The 14,122-nt window shown below is 50.7% G+C and overlaps 1 protein-coding gene across 3 annotated transcripts in view; it reads left to right on the top strand.

The window, feature by feature from the left end:
* Positions 1–220: 220 nt before the first annotated feature.
* Positions 221–14,122, top strand: part of LPP (LIM domain containing preferred translocation partner in lipoma) — a 277,203-nt gene continuing 263,301 nt past the window's right edge. The window contains exon 1 of one of the 3 annotated variants that reach the window (XM_060274249.2): positions 221–281. The gene's annotated coding sequence lies outside the window, so the exon portion shown is untranslated. Of the gene's footprint in view, positions 282–1,078; positions 1,236–3,194; positions 3,335–14,122 lie in introns of those variants that run through there. The other 2 variants (XM_060274252.2, XM_060274253.2) reach the window with 2 other exon arrangements.

Here is a 14,122-nt window from a genome sequence, read left to right as displayed (position 1 = left end):
AAGACATCCCCTGAAAATAAGACACCGTGTGTTTTTTTGAGGAAAAAAAGTTATAAGACGGTGTCTTAAAAAAGGGGAAACACGGTATATATCTCTGCCCTTGGCCCTGTGTGATTTCTCAATCTCAAACCAAGGCAACGTACCAACTCCACGCCCATTGCAACACAATCCCTCTGGCAATCTAATTGTCTGGCGAGTTTCTTTCGCTCCACGTCTGTGACCCAGGAAGATCCCGCCTGATCCCAATAAACGACACGGCAGAGAGGCAATACAGGAACCAGGTAAAGCAATATCTTTATATCAAGGCATCTTCGTTTTGTGTAAAAGCACTACCATGAGACAGAGCTCGCTAGGCAGGCCTCAACAGCTGGGCCCAGGTAAGTTTTCTGTGTAGCCTAGAAATACACCCACACAAATTCTTCTGGCAAAAGATGGCAATTCATTGTCCTTGCATTTTTCCTCTGCCTTGAGCCACACTATTCTCCACTTCCTGGAGGGGGAAGGCGGGATTTCGTTTTTGCCTCTTTTTCCTTTTTTTTTTGGTAATGGTTATATATTGCAAATAAATAAACCATATTTTGGGGGGTAAAAAGGACACATCCCAGCCAGGCCAGAGCCCTCAAGGAGGGGGATTGTGTGTGCCCTGCCGTCACTCCCAAGGCCTATCCGCAAGGCATAGAGGCCTGAAGTTCCCCACAAAGGGAGTCCTCCATCCCCAGCTGTTTGGGGACCCCCGAGATATACTGCCACTAAACGTGGAGGTTCCATTGAGCTGGTCCAATCTGGCAGAGGCCGCTCTGGCTTCTCAGGGCAACAAGCTCCACAAGGCAGTTATGCATGGGTCATTTCAACCAGACCATCTCTCTATCTGCAGAATCCAAGAATGCCGCCTTCTTCTCTGGGCAGGTCCCCTTGCCAGAGGGTTTCTGGCACCCCCCCCCCTGCCTGTTTTCCTCCAGTGAGGTTGATTTGCCTTGCTCATGCCTTACATGGTCAAAACGGCCTTCGGGGAAACATAAGAATTTTGGGTCCTGACGTCAGCCTGCAGCCAGGGTTTTGGGTAAAGCGCAGGAGGAGGCTCAAAGGGGGTGGCGAGAGGACAGGGGGGAGGGGGAGGCATTAGTCCAAGAGCAGGAGCTCCAGGCACATTTCACATTCGCTTGGGGGGCTGACCTGGACGCCCCTCCCTCCCTCTTCATTCCAGGGATTCACCTGGAGGAAAGGAAGCAGGCCAGGTAAGGTGTGGTGCCAGAAGATGCTGGCATGCTGGCGAGGTAGGAGATTTTAATGGGGGACCGGGGGGGGGGGCAAGAAATGTGGAATGTAGATTGAAGTGATTCAGAAAGAAAAGACAATGGGAAGAATGGAACAGAGTGGAAAAGTTAGGAGGAAAAGGATTAAGGAGGCAGGCGGGGACGAGGAAGGAGGAGAGGCGAAGATGGCAGGTGAATGAATGAGAATGAGAGGCAGGGTGGTGTAGTGGTTAGAGTGTAGGACTAGGACCTGGGAGAGCAGGGTTTGAATCCCCCCATCCTCTCTCAGCACAGCCTACCTCACAGGGAGACCCCTGGAGGAAGGAAAGCTGCTATGTATGTAGGCAATGCTTTGACAGCTGCCATATCAAGTCCTGTGGTATTGCTTTGGTGGCAAAGTGGCAAATGTTCAGAGGGGCGAATGAGTTTTGTTGCGTTCTGTATCATTAGACAGGGATAAGGACCGGGGGATGAGGAGGTGGCTTCATGAGCCAAGCTTCACTGCATTTTTGTGCCAGTTGCTGCCTCTCAGCTGACCCTACCTCACAGGGTTGTTGTGGGGAGTAACTGAGGAGGGGGAGACCCCTGAACGTCATATTGTGCTCCTTGGAGAGGAAGGTGAAGACATAAACGCTATATAAACAATACTATGCAAGCGACTCAGTCTTGATAGCTCAGCAGGTTAGAGCGTGGGGCTGATAACACCAAAGTTACAGGTTTGATCCCCGTATGGGGCTGCTGCAGATTCCAGTATTTCAGGGGGTTGGACTAGATGATCCCCAGGGTCCCTTCCAACTCTACAATTCTAAGGATTCTATGATCTCAGTAAAGGCAGAATGTGATCTGGTCTCCGTTGTAATCATCTCGCAAGCAAACCGGGATGGAGGTTGGCCACTGTGAGAACAGGATGCTGGACTAGTAGGGCTGCTGGCCTGATCCAGCCAGGCCCTTCTTATGAGGAGGGAGGCCATGGAAGAGGAAATGAGCAAAAGGAAACTGCGACAAAAGCAAAGCATGGCAAAACGCGGGCTGGATTTTGAAAGCGGGGAAGAGAAAGCGGGGAAGAGAAGTGAGCAGAAAAAGAGAGATTGGGAGGGCAGAGCAGGGCAGCACACCGCCATAACTGAGGCATGTGCTAGCTAAGTAGAACCTCCGTGTATAGGCACAGTCTACCTGCCACAGTCCCAGAAGGCTGGGAGTGGTGTGGTTTTCCCGCCCTTGTCCTAGGCATCCTCTGGACTAGAGGCACCTGGCTCTCAACCACCTTGGGAAGTGCAAGGCTGGGGTCGCGTGACCCCTTCCTTGGTCCTACCCGGCAGGGCTCATTGCGGGGTGAAATGGGGCTGGACTGAATGCAGAAGGAGAGGGAGCAGTAACACCCCCCCCAAAAAAGAGAGGCTCTGCCCTTTGTAACAGGCAGGAATGCGAAGGGCGAAGCCTCTGCTCGATGCAAGCCAGCCTTTTCCTCCCCAGGGGAAGTGAACGCGTCGGGCGAAGTGGGGCGAGGAGCTGGGTTGGGGGTGCGGCACTGGGAGGCTGGGGTCGGGAGCCCCCCCCTTCCCCCTCGGTCCCAGCTTGCAGGGAGAAGTGGGTCTGGGGTTCGCAGGAGGAGGCAGCAGAACCCCCCCCCCTTTCCAGGCCCTTTCCAGAGGCTCTGTTCGGCGGCTTCAACCACGCTGGCATCTCCAGCGAGGGGCTGCGAGAGGCTCCCTGGTTGAAACCCCGGAGAAGTCGTGCGGGAAATATGGAGCTGGGTGGGCAGCTTCCTCCGATGCAACAGGCAGGAATCCCACCGGTCGAGCTTTCCCCGGCGCCGGGCAGGCGGGAATAGGGACCCTCCATCTTTCCAGCCTCCTCCTGCGCTCGGCGGCGGCGGGCGGAGCGAAGCGTCCGCGGGGCGGAGGCTGCTCTGCCGTCCGGGCCGCGCTGGGCTGGCTCGGCCGCCGGCTCCTCCTCCTCCTCCTCCTCCGCTGCTGCTCCGCCGCCGTCGCCTCCTCCTCCTCCGCCGCCCGAGGCTCCCTCCCCGGGCCCGGCGCCGTCCGCCTGCCCGCCCGCGCAACGCTCCGCTCCGCCCGGCGCAGGTACGCGAAGCTGCCGCGCCTCCCGGGCGCCGCGATGGCCGTCGAGGGCGCACTTGGGCTGCTCCCTTTGCGGGGCCGCGGACGGGGGTGGTGCAAGGAAGGAAGGAAAGAAGGAAGGGGGGGTTCCCAAATGCCCCACTTTCTGTGCGCCCCCGCCCCACTTTCTCCCCTCTCCGTCTGCGTGGGGGTTTGGGGAAGGGGGAAAGCTCGGGCGCCCCACCCCCCGGAAGGAGGATCCGGGAGGGGGAGTTAAGGGAGTTGGGGGGAGGAGGAGGGAGGGAACGTGGGGCACCGCCCCCGAGGAGGATCTGCTGGGAGGGGGAGTTAAGAGAGTGTGTGTGTGTGGGGGGGCTCTGGAGGGGGACTTGGGGGCAGACACCGCCTAGGAGGAAAATCTGGGAGGAGGAGTTAGCGGAGTTGTTGCGGGGGGGACTTTGGGCAGCCATACACCCCCAAGGATGGGAGTTGTTTTGGGGAAGATATGGGGCAGCCAGGAGGATTTGGGGAGGGGGTGTGGTGTGAAGGGAATGCAGGAGGGGACCTGGGACAGCCCCCCCCATAAGGAGGACGTGGGAGGGGGGATAAAGGGAGGGGGAGAGAGTTCCCCCCCCCTCAAAGGAGGATCAAGGAGGGTGAGTTAAGGTAGGAAATATGCCCCTCCCCCCAAGGAGAACCTGGGATTGGGAGTTAAGGTACTAAGGGGTTGTCAGCCCTTTGGGGGTCCGGGGAGGGGGTGCCCTAAAGAGTCATGGGGGGGCTGTGGGGGCTGCTTGCTCTCAGCTTTGTGGCTGAGCACTTGCCGTTTTCTTTTTCAACTTTCATCTTTCCCAAATGAGCGATGCTGAAAAGTTGTATCGTGACTTCTATATTGTTGTAACGTGATTTATAAAAGTTGTAATGTCAGTTATTTACCAATTTTATTTATTTATTTATTATTGTTATTCTCATTACATATTTAGCAATACCCGACATTTTCAGAAGGCAAAATTAAAATTCTCTGATTCCCCCCCCCCTCCGAAAGCAGCTGATGTGCTTGCCAAGCTAAATGTTGACCAGTTGCAAAAATAACAGCAGATTTGAGTTCTTCCTACCCAAAAATGTATTTTAAAGAAACTGGCAAAAGTTTAGTTTAATTCCCTAAAAATGATACGCCCTGAGTGAAGACGGCCCCAGTTGGACTGGGAGAGACCCCTAGATTGAAATCCAGGACAGCTGCTGCCCGCTGGTGTAGACAATACTGAGCTGGGTGAACTAATGGTTTGAGGCAGCTTCGTAGGCTATTCTCACCTGCTGCCTCTCTCCTGGTTGCTGGGAGTGAATTGCAAAAAGGGACGTGTGCATTAAAAGGCCTTCCTTTGCCTTCTCTTCCCAGGCCTCGGTGGGTCGTGTTGGAGAAATGGGCCTGTGGTAGCTCAGCTGGTAGAGCATGAGACTCTTAATCTCAGGTTCGTGGGTTTGAGCCCCACGTTGGGTAAAATATTCCTGCGCCGCACGGGGTGGGACTTGATGACCCCTGTGGTCCCTTCCAGCGCTACAATTCTGTGATTCTATGAACGCGTGGCTGAGCACTTCCCTTTCTTCATTTAAGAAATCGTACGTGCCACTGAATTGACAAAAGCCTCCAAGCGGTTTCTTTGCTTATTCCGATGTATTGCGTTTCTATCCCACCTTTTTGCCCAAGGAGCTCAAGGCAAACACACGTTGGTATTTCCCCCACAAACAACAACCCTGTGAGGTAGGATGGCTGAGAGAAGGCCGTGACTGGTCTCACACCTAGTGCACTTCGTGGCTGAGTGGGGATTTGAACCCAGGTCTCAGCCTGACAACTGCAGCATGCTGGCAACTGGTTTACATAGGATGTTACAAAAATATTATCTGAAGAAGTGTGCATGCACACGAAAGCTCATACCAAAATAAAAAAACTTAGTTGGTCTTTAAGGTGCTGCTGGAAGGAATTTTTTTGTTTTGTTACAAAAGTATTTGTTATACACTCCAACCCCAATAGAATCAAATGTTGTCAAAAAAGAGGAGATGTAAAAATAAATAAATAAATATTGAAATATAAACCTGATCAACAGCTTAGGGGAAAAAACAATGCATGTAATAGAATGGCATGTTAAAGTTATGTGTCTGGGTTAGCTTGCCTAAATAAAATAAAATAAATAAATAAATAAATTTTGTCAGGCACTGAAAAGAATCTGCAGATGACAACCTTTCACTCGTTGCCCCAAGTGCAGGAACTTATAATTCTAGAGTTGGAAAGGGTCCCCCAGGTGTCATCTGTTGTTGTTTAGTCGTTTAGTCGTGTCCGACTCTTCGTGACCCCATGGACCAGAGCACGCCAGGCACTCCTGTCTTCCACTGCCTCCCGCAGTTTGGTCAAACTCATGTTCGTAGCTTCGAGAACACTGTCATCTAGGATTCGAGAACAGGTGTCATCTAGTCCAACCCAATTGCAAGGCAGCCACAACTTAATCTCATATCTGGGTAAAGGGTATGATTGTGTGTGTGTGTAATATTGCCCCCCTATCTGAGTTTAAGGGGGGATTTTTTTTCTGCATAGGCTTGTGACCTGCCCAGCTGTCTGGCAGCCCCTAAAAGGCTCAAGAGACCTGCTTTTTGGGGGGTTTGAAGTGCGCTACCTAAGACTGGATAGCCACAAAGGGAGGAGTTTGCAAGGAGCGGGGGGGGGGGCATCAGTTGTGGTGACCATAGATGTAGAGTTTGAAAGGTGCAGAAATCCTCGTGAGGCCCGTCCAGGCCTGTTTTATGGACGATGCCAGGTGTGCAGAGCGCAGGTGGGCGATGCTTTTTGTAGGGTGGGGGGGGGGGTGTTCACAAGGAAAGGTTGTGGGCTCTCCATCTGTTTGTGACTGGAGAAGGACAACGGTTTGGGTTTCTTCGTTGCCTGTGGCGATCTCTCTCATTTCGACTGTGCCGCTGTCTTTCCTGGCCGACCAGTTTGGTGGGTTCTAACTTTGCAAAAACCTCCGAAGTCTGTTTAGCGAAGATGAGGGAGGGATGAGTGTGTGAACCGCATCTAGCGATGCTTCAGTCAAGCCACTTATTCCCCCAAAATCTCTCTGCAGCCCTTGCGGCTGCTATTGTGTGTATTGATTTGACACTTCCCAAACACCCGGATGAGCCTCTGTTCAACCTGTTGAACGGTTCAGCTTGCCCCACTTGGAAACTGGGACTAGTAACTTTGCCAGCTTGAAATTGTGTCTGTTGAAGTGGCTGAGTCAGCAAGATGTGCAAATTGATGCCAGAGATCTGCAAACGTGACAAAAATGCGCAGGTCTATGACACATCAATGTGAAAGAGTGTGTGTGTGTGTGTCCGGGGGTGGGGGTGGGGAGGAGAAATGTCTGTTTTGAAATGCCAGATTGTTGTGGCGGGGCCGATGCCCTAGTTCATCTGGCTTGCAAAATGATTTTATGGCACAACATCTCTCCCTGTCAATAATCTAAACGGAGTGTGCTGGTTTTGTGTGCCTGTTAACTATATGGGGTGGGTGTGTCGGGGCCGGGGAAGCATTTCTGCACGGGGGCGGATGTGCTCAGACAGGCAGAGGCTGCGCATGCCAAGGTCATGCCATGCCAATGTGTGCAGCAGATATGAGCAGGGAATGGCTGTAGCTCAGTGCTGGAGGAACATCTGCCTGGCAGGTAGAAGGTCGCAGGTTCAGGCCCCAATTGCATCTCCCGGTACGACTTGGAGAGTCTTCTGCTTGAAACCCTGGGGTGCTGCTGCCACTTGGTGTGGACAATCCTGCGGTAAACTTGAGCGCAGCACCCTGATCTCCCAGTGCCCAACCCATTGCCTCTTGTTTTCTCCTGCTCTGGAGGGTAGGACTCGAACCCATGGCTTCCAGTTACAAGAAAGGAGATTCCAGTTCAACATCAGGGGGGAAAAACTTTCTGACAGTAAGAGCTGTTCGACTGTGGAACGGTTTCCCTCGGGAGTTTGCGGACTCTCCTTCCCTGGAGGTTTTCAAGCAGAGTTTGAATGGCTATCTGTCGGGGATTTTTTAGCTGAGAATCCTGCATTGCAGGGGGTTGGACTGGATGGCCCTTGGGGTCCCTTCCAACTCCTTCCTTTTGCAGGCAGGACCCAAATACAATAGTGCACACCCAACGAGTGTTTCGTTGTCGTCATCAAATTTATTGCTCTCCTTTCACCAGGAGGTCCCAAGGCAGGTTGCAGCAATGATTAAGTATTATACACAGTTAAAACACAGCACCGTCGCAGGGCCTGAAAACACACTGAAAGCCTGGGGAAAGGGGGATCTACAGCATTTTCTGAAATCTCTGTAGTGAAGGTGTGGGGAACTTTGGGGCTGCTGCAGAGAAGGCCTTCTCTTGCTGGGCCAGCCTGCCTTAACTTCTGAGGGAGGTGGAGCTGCCAAGAGGGCCCCCTCTGCTGATGTTGACACCCAGGAGTATCTGTAGGGAAGGAGCCGGACTTTCAGATATTTATTTGGGGCTTTGGACCCCAATGCGAATGATAGCCTGTTTGCAGTCAAATCGCCTTCCCCTCCCGAGATCGAGAGAAGTCCTGGCCTGCTGTGTCTTTCCCCAGGCTCCCTTGCACGTTTACAAGGCTCTGCTTCCATTGCACGGCCATTTCGGACAGATAACCGCCGTGCACAAAGAGCAGAGGGTGCGAAAAGGATCAGGACAACGCATGGGCACCTGACTTTGTGCAGGGAAGCTGGCTTCTATGCACCCAAGGTGCAAGCGGACTGCCGATCGGGTGTGACTCGGGAAAAGTCCCATGTCGCCAGGTGGAGAGTTGGGGGCGCATTATGCTCCTGGGGCGAAAGCTCCCTATCCCTGATTTAGGGGACCCAGTGAGTTTCTCCCTGATTTAGGGGACCCAGAGAGCAGGTCTGTCAATGGCTATCAGCCCTGAGAGATGGACATGCTTAGAGGCCATGGACCAAAGAATGGAGGTTTTGGGGGGGCCAGGCATCAAGGGAGGCCCACCATATGAGCTTGGCAAAAACATCTGGTTCTGTATCTATTTTATTTTTTAATCTTATTTTGTATCTTTGTTTTTAGATCTCATTATGATTTGTAATTTATGTGGCAATTGTTCCTCGCATTTTGATGAGTTTTATTCATTGCTTATGACTGCTTTTGTTGTGCTTGTAAATAATACGTAAATCTTTTCATATTGCAAGCCACCTTGAGCAGGGTTTTAATAAAACGATGGTGATAGTTGGCCACTGAGGGAATGAATTGTGGGCTAGAGGAACTCTCCTGTCCTGACCCCCCCCCAACTTCTGCAAGCCCCCCCCTTTTTGTATTCCTCCTTTACAAAATTATGCACGGCCTGGAAAAAATGGATAGCGAAAAAGTTTTTCTCCCTCTCTCGTAAAACTAGAACGCATGGGCGTCCAATGAAGTTGAAGTTGGAATATCTAAGTCAGATAGATGAAAGTCCTTCTTCACGCAGCAAAGTGTTAAACTATGGAACTCCCTCCCACAGGAGGCAGTGAGGACCACCGAGTGTGGATGGCTTTAAAAGAGGATTGAACAAATTTGTGGATGAGGAGAGGGCTATGGATGGCTGCCAGTCGCAATAGTAATGCTCTGTTTCCGTAGTCGGAGGCAAGAAATGCACCTGAACACCCGTCACTGGAAACCGCGAGAGAGGAGAGTATTCTTGAGTTCGGATCCTGCTTGCTGGTTCCCCACAGTCTGGTTTCTCGAAGAGGATGCTGGAATAGATGGACCCTTGGCCTGATCCAGCAGGTTCTCCTTATGTTCTTAGTTCTTCTCTGCATGGGTGATGCTATTTCGGCTACGTAAGCATTGGCGCGTTTTTCCTGAGGGACGGAAGTAAAAGGAACTGTTATTATTTTAATACCTCGCCATTGTGGTAGAACCTCCTGGTGCCTTGCAGAATAACAGTGGGGGCACCCAAGGAGCTTACAATTTCAACCTCAAACATGAGGAACGATTAAACTGCGAACCAGCAGTTCGCGTATTAAGAATGTTTGCTGTGGTTGCGCCAGGCCTTATAATAATGGCAGCGGTGATAACAAAATGGAAGAGCTGGCATACAATTTGTGCCAGCTGCAATGGCTGCATTCTGCCTCCACTGTCGGAGTCCGTATTCCTTTGGATGCCAGATCCTGGGAATCACAGCAGGGCCTGATCCTGCTACAGGGCTCTTCCTACCGGTATGTCCTTACGCTTTGGGGATGCATACTTCGCTTGTAGTCTCCTTGAATCGATCACCAAAACAGACCGCTGCCCTGTTTGCTTATAACACTGAGCTGAACCATAGATTTGTGTCTGAATCTGAGCACCTGGCTTGTTTTCCCCAGACATACCATAAGCGGTAAACCGAGGACAAACCTTGGATACAAACTCATGGCCCGTCTGGAGTGAGACAAACAATAACTCTGGGTTCAGGCACAATGCTAAGCTAAACCATGGCTTAGCTCTGGTTGGTCTGACAGTTGCACAACCAGGTGAGGGGTTAAGTGGCTGTGATTTTTCCTGTGAATACCTATAATAAAATCATTTATGGCGATCTTCGCAGCCATTTCAGCACGTGGGTGATTACACCTCGTGTTCACACAGGCCTTTATGTTTCACAGTCTACAGTTGTGGTTTTTTTTTTCATTTTTCATTTATTTAACCTTTATGGAATAGTTTTAGAGTCATACAATCGTGGAGTTGGAAGGGAGCTAAAGTGTCACCTTGTCCAACCCCCTTGCAGTGCAAGAAAGCACAGGTAACTACATTTGCATGCTCGCACATTCATGGTTAGTCACAGTTTGGCTTAGCCTTAGGGTTATTGCATAGAACACATTATTATTATTACTCCTCCCCCCTTTATACTTTCAAGAAAAAATTCTCAAAGCGGTTTACAACCTACATTAACGCATCAAATATAAAACAATTGCAGATGAAACTTCACTGAAGAAGGCAAAGTTAAAATGCACACTTAAAACAGCATAATTAGCAAGAGAATATTCTATTGTCATAAGCATGTGGAAACTCAGGCTCAATGACCTGGGTCTGCACTAAGAGGAAGCCAAGGTGTTCTCTGGCTTCTTCAACAGTGGCAGCTTTTGTAGCTGGAGTCAGTCCGGGCTTCACCCTCCCAGGCCAGGTGGGAAAAGGCCTGCAAGGCAGGGAGCAGATCTTCCAGGACTCCCAGCCAAAAGAGCTTGACATCCGTACCAGAGGAATGGACTGAATTGTGTTTGGTGGGGAAAGCCTCCTTGGTGTCCCTCGGTGGCCCCAGGGCTTTTTCCTATTTCCCTTGGGAAGAGATGGCACATGTTTTGCATGATAAAACGCCAAAAGGAGGAACAGTTTGTTGCAGGTGGTTTCCCATCGCCTTGCTTTGCTTCTCCAGAAGGGAGTGGCAGATTTCCCCAACTAGACGAGTCTTCTCCTAATTTTACTTTTTGATTTGTTCTCTGTTTGAGCTGCCAAACCATGTTCCCCTGCTCCTTTGTGGCTCAGTTTGCATATCCGCTCTCTCTTGGGAGCCTTTCCTGGTGAGTGGAAGGTGCCGATATGTGGCAAACTACATCATCATCATCACTTTTAATTTGTATACCGCCTTTCTATCATACAATACTCAAAGAGGTTTACAAGCTGAAGAAACAGAATCTCATGAAATACAAAACAACCTTATAACTATCTAATGCAATACAAAAATATGATAATACATTTCCAACATGAGATGGTCTCTGGCTGTGGCTGTGGATTAGTACCCCCCTGGTAAAGGTAAAGGTAATGGGACCCCTGACCATTAGGTCCAGTCGTGACCGACTCTGGGGTTGCGCGCTCATCTCACATTATTGGCCGAGGGGGCCGGCGTACAGCTTCCAGGTCATGTGGCCAGCATGACAAAGCCGCTTGTGGCAAACCAGAGCAGCACATGGAAACGCCATTTACCTTCCCGCTGTAGCGGTTCCTATTTATCTACTTGCATTTTGACGTGCTTTCGAACTGCTAGGTTGGCAGGAGCTGGGACCAAGCAACGGGAGCTCACCCCGTCACAGGGATTCGAACCGCTGACCTTCTGATCAGCAAGCCCTAGGCTCAGTGGTTTAACCCACAGAGCCACCTGTCTAGGGCAGGGTGATGCAAATATGCCTTGAATTCCACACCGGGGTTCCTCATTGTGTGTTGAATCAGGATTCCCACTTCAATTCATGGAAAGCAGAAGTTGCCGTCCTTGCAACTTGCGGAGAACAGTGGGGATGCGGGGCAGAGCAGGGTTAGAAACTCCGATATATAAGCTAGGTGCCAAATGGCTCCTTTAACCAGGGTTAAAGTCGCCAAAACGAAATGGCCAGTTGCCATTTTTGGGGCCAGACACCTTTAAAGTTGTATTTTTCATTTCCTGAAATTCATTCCGATTGTGCAGATGTCATTTAATGGATAGATTTTGCTAGGATGTGTTGCTAGTGTGTGCGAACGGTCAAGATCCAAGGACCCCCCAGGCATGCACTTTCAGATGATGCAGGTGCCGGGCATCTTCACTTGGTCGCAAGTGGCTGATAGCCAGGTGCTGCACAATGCGCCTGGCCAATTTCAAACGCTGGGGCAGAGTTTGTGCGCTCGCCCCACAATGCTGTGTATTCCTGGATTAGAAGAGGGCTCAGCCATCACATACAAGACTAGGTTAGCCTTCACCAACTTTGCGCCTGATGGGCATCTGCTGGGAATGATGGGAAAGGCAGGGCGTGGGGAAAAAGCACCATATGATTCCCCGCAGTGCCAACACGCTCCTCTCCAAATGGTCCACACCCTTCCGATTGCTGCAGACAGTTTGCTCCCTCCTTCCCTGTTTGCTTCCCTGACAGCCGTGTGAATTTCTTTAATGAAAATCCGCTGGCGGGATGTTCTGTGCTCTGCCTTTCGGCGCTGTCCCTGCTGGATTCTCTGTTGATTTATGGATTTCGTTTGTCGGAGAGCAGAAATCAGAAGGGCGCTCCTCCCCCTCGTGGCGGGGGAAGCATCCTTGCTGTAGCGAGACTTTCCTAGAGAGGCTTTCTATTCTGAATGCCTTGTCTTTCCTTCTGAATGTGACCGTTGACCCAACTGTAGCTTGCGATCTACAAGAAAGTCACTAGAACCGAGGGCTCCCATTGAAGCTGAATTTTGGAAGATTCAGGACAGATGGAACGAAAGGTCTTCTTCACGTGTGATAATCCAATCCCTCTGCAAACAATTTAGGACGAAGCACCTCTCAGATCTCAAGAAAATGATCGACCCATGCCTGGGCTGTAGTGCAGTTTAGACCATTTGAGAAGTCCCACCCAAGGAGGGGAAAATGTGCATGTAGAAAACCAAGATGTCAGGGAGAGCTTCCCCCTGAGTTGCTGACTTTCTGCATGCAAGGAAATTTTTATTTGTGGGGTGGAGCATTGGTTTGAACTAGGTCACACCCTGCTTTAGTGATGACCCACTGCTTAGAGCTCTTCGTTCACACTCAGCGCCTGGCTAGAGGAAAGACAACTTGACGGAGAACAGCAGGCGATAAAAGAGTTTTCCAAACATGGGCATGAGAAAGCAGAATGTTGCAAGCGTTTCATATTAAAGGAATTGTGGGCAAAATCTGAAAAGAAGAAGAAGATGTTTTGAGTGTGTGTCCATGTGCCCCTCCCCCTCCCCCTCCTGGAGAGCTTCTGCCTTTTGCAAAATAGAAGCAAAACCAGCCCCAAACAGAAGATAAAGTCAAACTGAAAACCACAGACCCAACCCCCCCCCTCTTGAGACAACATGTTTTTGGGGCTGCAAGTGCATGCCCGAGAAACTGGGTTAGGCGGGTGTGATAATTTGGTTGTTTTTGCTCGGGAGGCCTGGAGGAATACAGCATGCGGTTATGTTACTAATCCTGATACCAAGAAGGTTGCCTGATTGTCGAGATTAAAGAGCATTTAAGATGAATGTCGGAGACACTTGAGTTGCAATTCTGCCTTAATCCTGAGGAGATTAAGCTCAGCGGTGAAGCACAAGTTTTGCAGGCAGAAGGGCTCAGCCTCAACCTCTGGCATTGCCAGCTGAAAGGTCTGTCGAATCGTAGAATCACAGAAACGCAGAGTTTGAAGGGGTCCCAAGGGTCATCCAGCCCAACCCCCTGCAATGCAGGAATCTCAGTTACAGCATCCATGGCAGATGGCCACCCAACCTCTGCTTGAGAATCTCCAAGGAAGGAGACTCCGAAACCTCCTGATGGAGTCCGTTCTGAACAGTTCTTACTGTCAGAAAGATTTCCCCGGCTTTTAGTCGGAATCTCCTTCTTTGTCCTGCCCTCCAGAGCAGTTTGTTCCCTCTTCCATGTGACAGCCCTTCACATATTTGAAAATGGCTCTCCTATCTCCTCTCAGTCCCCTCTTTCCCAGGCTCAACATACCCAGCTCCTTCAACCGCTCCTCATCAGGCTTGTTTTCCAGGCCCTTGATCATCTCAGTCTCCCTCCTCTGCACATGTTCCAGCTTGTCAACATCCTCCTTAAATTGTGGTGCCCAGAACTGGACACAGGACTCCAGGTGTGTTTCCTACCGGTAGATGCCGAAGACCAAAGGAGGCAGTGCTGGTGGGCCAGATCCCCCTAAGACCTGACTTGCAGTTTCATAACATTTTAGAAGGAGGCTGAGACTCATTGGGAGAACAAATAAAAAAATTCCTTCAGTAGCACCTTAAAGACCAACTAAGTTTATATTTTGGTATGAGCTTTCGTGTGCATGCACACTTCTTCAGATACCAAATCTGAAGAAGTGTGCATGCACACGAAAGCTCATACCAA

This window comes from Zootoca vivipara, chromosome 5 (assembly GCF_965207765.1).
Source record: "Zootoca vivipara chromosome 5, rZooViv2.hap1.1, whole genome shotgun sequence".
Lineage (NCBI taxonomy): Eukaryota > Metazoa > Chordata > Lepidosauria > Squamata > Lacertidae > Zootoca > Zootoca vivipara.
The sequence above is the reverse complement of the archived record's forward strand: the minus strand, read 5'-3'. Positions and strand labels throughout refer to the sequence as shown.